Source organism: Otolemur garnettii, unplaced genomic scaffold, assembly GCF_000181295.1.
Source record: "Otolemur garnettii isolate 467f Iridium unplaced genomic scaffold, OtoGar3 scaffold00066, whole genome shotgun sequence".
Taxonomy (NCBI): Eukaryota; Metazoa; Chordata; class Mammalia; order Primates; family Galagidae; genus Otolemur; species Otolemur garnettii.
The window spans coordinates 10,121,682-10,128,220 of NW_003852461.1; the positions used below are offsets into that span (position 1 = coordinate 10,121,682).

Below are 6,539 nucleotides of genomic sequence, written 5' to 3' on the forward strand. Positions count from 1 at the left end.
GGTGGGTGCCCTGCTCAGATATACTGCATAGTAGTTGAGGGAGGGGAAGGAGCTGGGTAAACTCCCACCTGGTGGGTGCACTGCTCAGATAAACTGCATAGTAGTCAGAGAGAGGGGAAGGAGCTGGGTAAACTCCCACCTGGTGGGTGCCCTGCTCAGATATACTGCATAGTAGTCAGAGAGAGGGGAAGGAGCTGGGTAAACCCCCACCTGGTGGGTGTCCTGCTCAGATATACTGCATAGTAGTAAGAGGTGGGGGGGAAGGAGTTGGGTAAACTCCCACCCGGTGGGTGTCCTGCTCAGATATACCGCATAGTAGTTGAGGGAGGGGAAGGAGTTGGGTAAACTCTCACTCGGTGGGTGCCCTGCTCAGATATACTGCATAGTAGTCAGAGGGAGGGGAAGGAGCTGGGTAAACTCCCACCTGGTGGGTGCACTGCTCAGATAAACTGCATAGTTCCTGGGGAAAAGGGCACAACTACAACCTGGACTTTAACCTTAGAAAAGCAAACTATGTAACCCAATCATATGTACCCCCATATTAACCTGAAATTAAAAGAAAAAAAAGAAAAAGTAGCTGGGTATGTAGCATATGCCTCTAGTCCCAGCTTTTGGGAGGCTGAGGCAGGGGGATCACTTGAGCCCAGGAATTTCAGGTTGCAGTGACCTATGACCCCACAACACTCTACCCAGGTCAACAGAGTGAGACTTGGTCTCAAAAAAATAAATAGTGATTACTGGTACAAAATAAGGGTAGTCACAGGTACTTAAAAGTGATAGACTGGGCTCGGCGCCTATAGCTCAACCGGCTAAGGTGCCAGCCACGTACACCTAAGGTGGCAGGTTCGAATCCCCAGTGCAGACCTGCCAAACAACAGTGATGGCTGCAACCAAAATATAGCCGGGCGTTGTGGTGGGCGCCTGTGGTCCCGGCTACTTGGGAGGCAGAGGCAGGAGACTCGCTTGAGCCCAGGAGTTGGAGGTTGCTGTGAGCTGTGAAGCCACGGCACTCTACCCAGGGGGACAGCTTGAGGCTCTGTCTCAAAAAAAAAAAAAAAAAAAATGATAGACTGAACTAAAACATGGCTATTCATTTCAAGGCCTAATACTACATATAAATTCTACTAAATGGCATATCCATTCTTACATTGGTCTAAGGTTTTAATATCTTACAATCTTTGATTAATTTGCTTATTAAGGTATGGATGTGTATTTCCGATGGGAATTTTAAAACTGCTAATTAAAAAGAAAATCCAAAATAAGAAGCAATAGTTGCCTCAGATAAGAAGGAATCAGTGAAAGAACTCCTAGAACATGAAAAGTCAGAGTGAAAGGGGCACGTCCCAAAGAAAACAGTAACTCCAGGGCAAAGACAACCACCCAGAACAAGAACGCTGAAATGACTGATAAAGAATTTCAAATATGGGCTATAAGGAAACTCAATGAAATTCAAGAGAAAATAGAAACCCAACACAAACCACAAAAACTATGCAATAAATGAATGAAAAATTCACTAAAGAAATGGAATTATTGGGCGGCGCCTGTGGCTCAAAGGAGTAGGGCACTGGCCCCACATGACGGAGGTGGCGGGTTCAAACCCAGCCCTGGCCAAAAACTGTGGGGGGAGGGGAGAGAAAGAATAGAATTATTTAAAAAAAAATTAAGCAGAGTTTAAAAACTCATTCAAGGAAATACAAAACATAATAGAAAGCCTTAAGAATAGGCCAGCTCAGGCAGAAGAAAGAATCTCAAAGCTAGAAGACAACACTTTTGAATTGAACAAGTCACTCAAAGACAAAGAACAGGGAAATGAGAGGAATGAATGAACCCTAAAGGAAATGCGGGTTTGGTAAGGAGGCCTAACAGAAGAATCACAGGCATCCTGAGGATGAAGAGGAAAGTACTCAAAAGCTGCAAAACCTGTCTGAGGGAACCCTTGAGGAAAACTTCCCAAGTCTTGCCAGAAATCTGGACATGGATATCCTAGAAGTGCAACAGACTGGTGGGAGATTTGTTGCCAAGAGGCAATCACCACAACACACAGTTATCACACTGGCCAAAGTTAGCATGAAAGAGGGTTTCCTGTGAACTGTCAGGTGAAAGCATCAGGGAACTCGCACAGAAAAGCCCATCTGTCTGACTGTAGACTTCCCCACTGAGAAGCCACGAGACAGTGGGGCCCCATCTCAGTCTTCTCAAACAAAATAATGACCAGCATAGAATCTGTATCCTGCAGAACTGAGATTCTTATATAAAGGAGAAATAAAGACTTTTTCAGACAAGCAAACAGGAATTTGTCAAGACCTGCCCCCAGGAAGTACACAGAACAGATCTGCACTATTCAGTGATCAGCACAATAGACACCCAGCAGTGTAAACTCATCCAAATGCTAAAGTCAGAGCGCAGACACCACAATGGCTCAAGAGGTAAAACAAAGTAGTCAAGTTCTACTCAACAAGATGAACAGATACCCACCCTACTTAACAATTCTTTCAATAACTGTGAATAGACTGAACTCCCCTCTCAAGAGACAGAGGTTGGCGGAATGGATACAAATGTACAAGCCAAGTCTCTGCTGTCTCCAGGAAATGCATCTAACTCACAAGAACTCATTCAGACTCAAGGTGAATGGACGGGAAACAATATTCCATGCAAGTATAAACCAAAAGAAATCTGGTGTAGCCATTATTATATCTGATAACATAGACATCAAAGCAACAAAAGCAAGATAAAGATGGTCATTATATAATGGTAAAGGGAATAATTTAATAAGGAAACATTACAATGCTAAATATTCATGCACTTAACATAGGTGCACCTAGATTTATAAAGCAAACCCTACTGAATTTAAACAAAGTGATAACAGCAGCATTGTAATAGCTGGGGAACTTAGCACAGACAGAAATAAACAGATTCTCCAGGCAGAAAATAAATGAATAAACACAGGATTTAAATGTGACTCTAGAGCAAATGTGCTTAGCAGATATTTACAGAACATTCTACTAAAAAAAACTACTGAATATACTTTCTTCTCATAGCACACAGAACATTCTCCAAGAATGATCACAATTTGAGACACAAAACATATCTCAACAAATTAAAAAAATTTAAATTATAACATACATCTTCTCAGACCACATTGGAAGAAGACTAGAAATTGACTCCAACGAAAACACTCAATTCTACATAAAGTCATGGAAATTAAGCAATCAATAAATGATTATTGGGTCAAGGAAATTAAGATGGAAATCATAAGATTCTTTAGACTAAATGACAGAGGGGACACGAGCTACCAAAATCTGTGAGATTCAACAAAAGCAGTCCTAAGAGGAAAATTCATAGCCTTAACTGCCAGTATTGAAAGAAGATCACAAGTGATCAATCTCATAAATCATCTTGAGGAATCAGAAAAGGAAGAGCAAACCAATCTCAAACCTGGCAGAAGAAAAGACATACTAAGGTCAGAGCAGAACTAAATGAAATCAGTAAAAAAAGAATCATACAGAAGATTAATGAAACAAAGAGTTTGTTCTTTGAAAAGATAAAATTGATAAATCCTTTGCTAGATTAACCAAAAACAGAAAAAAATTCCAATAAACTCAATCAGAAATGAAAAAAGAGATATTACAAACTGATATCACAGAAATATAAAACATCAACTCTGAATATTATAAAAAACCTCTATGCATATAAACTGGAAAATGTTGAGGAAATGAACAAATTATTGGAAACACACAATCTCCCTAGGTTCAATCAGATTCAATTGATATTGATCAAGTAATAAAATTGAAGCAGCAACAAAAAACCTTCAATGAAGAAAAGTCCTGGAACAGATGGTTTCACAGCAAATTTTTTCAGACCTACAGAGAGGAATTGGTACTTATACTGCAGAGATTATTTCATAACACTGAGAAGGAAGGAATCCTCCTTAACTTATTCTATAAAGCCAGTTATCACATTAATACCAAAGCCAGGAAAGGACAGAACAAAAAAGGAAAATTACAGACCAGTATCCTTTATGAATACAAATGCAAAAATTCTCAATGTAATTGTACCAAACTGAATTCAGCAGTACATCAAAAAAACAATCCACCACAACCAAATGGGCTTCATCCCAGAGATGCGAGGATGGTTTGACATACACAAATCTATAAACATGGTTAGAAGTGAAATAAACCATATTATTATCGCATTAGACACAAAGAAAGCACATTTTTATGATAAGAACTCTTAACAAAATAGGCATGGATGGAACATATTTCAAAATTTTAAAAGCCATAGATGATAAACCCATGGCCAACATCACATTAGACAGGGAAACCCTAAAAGCCTTCCTTCTGAAACCTGGAACAGACAAGGCTGCCCTCTGTCACCACTTCTGTCCAACACAGTGCGGAAGGCCCAGTCAGAGCACCAGACAAGAGGAGGAAGTCAGGGTGTCCAGGTGGGGACAGAACAGGTCAAACTATCACTCTTTGCTGGTGACCTTATATCTAGAAAACTCCAAAGATTCTGCCAAGAGACTCCTGGGCCTGATAAATAAATTTAGTGAAGTCTCAGGATACAAAATCAATAGCATTCTTACACAGCAGCAATAGTTGAGCTGATAATACAGTCAAAGATTCAATACCTTTCCCAATAGCAACAAAAAAAATAAATACATGAATTATGTAGGAATTATATTTAACCAAGGAAGTAAAAGACCTCTACAGGGATAACTGTGAGTTAACGAGAGAGGAAATCACAGAAGATGAAAACAAATGGAAAACATGCCGTGTTCACAGATCAGGAAAATCAGTATTGTTAAAATGTTCACATTAACCAAAGTGATTAACAAATTCAATGTAATCCCCATTAAAATACAAGATCATTTTTTGCAGATGCAGAAAAAATAATTCTATGTCTCATATGGAACCAGAAAAGAGCCTGAATAGCAAAAGGACTATAAGCAAAAAGGATAAATTGGGAGACATTGTTTAACTTCAGGCTATATACTACCAGGCTCTGTTTAACAAACAGCACGGCACCGGCACAAGAACAGAGCAACAGAAAACTTAGTAGACAATGACGTACACTTGGGAACAGAATCCCTATTCAGTAAATGGTGCTGGGGAAGTTGGTCAGCCACATGTAGAAGACTGAAACAGAATCTGCACCTCCCACTACTCACAAAAATTACTTCATGACGGGTAACAACTTAAACCTTAGGAAGGAAACTATAAGAATTCTAGAAGAAAATGTTAAAAAAATTCTTACAGACATTGGCCCAGGCAAAGAATTTATGAGGAAGACCTCAAAACAATATTAAAAATTAACAAATGGAATCTGACTAAATTAAAAAGCTTCTGCACAGTCCAGGAAATAATCAACAGAGTGAACAGACAACCTACAGAATCAGAAAAAATAAATACATGCCTATGTATCTGAGAAAGGGCTGATAACCACAATCTATAAAGAATGCAGGCAAATCCAGCAAGAAAAAAGAAATCAAACATCGCCATAAAAAAGTGGGCAAAGGATATGAACAGAAGCATTTTAAAAGAGGACAGCGTAATGGCCAGTAAATGTGAAAAAAAGCTCAACATCTCCCATCATCAGGGAAATGCAACCAAAGCTACCCTGAGGTATCACCCAGCTCCAGTGAGAAACCACAGGGGCTGGCGTCGATGTGGAGAGAACTGTACTGTAACTTGTACCGTTAGTGGGACTTGCAAACCAGGACAACCTCTATGGAAAGTCATGTGTCAGAGAACTAAAGGAGGCCTACCATCTGATCCAGCAATCCTGTTATTTGTTATTTACCCAGAGGAAAATAAGTGATTATATCAAAAACATGAACATTTACTGCAGCACAATTCACAATCACAAAAATGTGGGACCAAACCAAGTGCCCCTGAGTACATGAGTGGATTAATAGAATGTGGTGTATGTGTGCCATGGAGCACTACTCAGCCATATTGAAAAAATGGCGAACTAATAGCTTCACTAACAACCTGGACGCAACTGGAGACTGTACTTCTAAGTGAAGTTTTACAAGAAAGAATGTAAAAAAAAACCACCACATGTACTCACTATTAACCTGAAACCAATCTGTCACTATCCACATGCACATGTGGTGGTAAAATGCAATGGAAAACAAGCAGGTAAAAAAAGGGGGCAGGGGGGGAGGGAAAATCCACACCTAACAATGCAATGCACACTACCGGGTAAGGGGCCCACTTATAACTCTAACTCAGACTGTACAAAAGCAATTTACCCAAACATTTGTATTCTTGTAATATTCTGAAAAAAAATTAAAACATATAAAAACTGCTAATTTAGTTTCCCACACTATAAAATGCTCAGAGGCATAAGAGTTCATACATCAAACATCATTAATGATTTCAAAGTTTTTAGAATACTGGTTACAAAATAACTTAATGCTTTGCAGATCCTTCTAATGCAGCATTAAAAACCGCAGCATATTAGTGCACTGTAGCCCCTATTTTCCTAGTCTTTTTCTTTCTTTCTTTTTTTGAGACAGAGTCTCACTATGTCAC

General features: G+C 39.4%; 1 protein-coding gene across 2 annotated transcripts in view; it reads right to left on the minus strand.

The window, feature by feature from the left end:
• Window positions 1-6,539, minus strand: part of ITGB3BP (integrin subunit beta 3 binding protein) — a 67,224-nt gene that overhangs the window by 13,720 nt on the left and 46,965 nt on the right. The window lies entirely within an intron of this gene.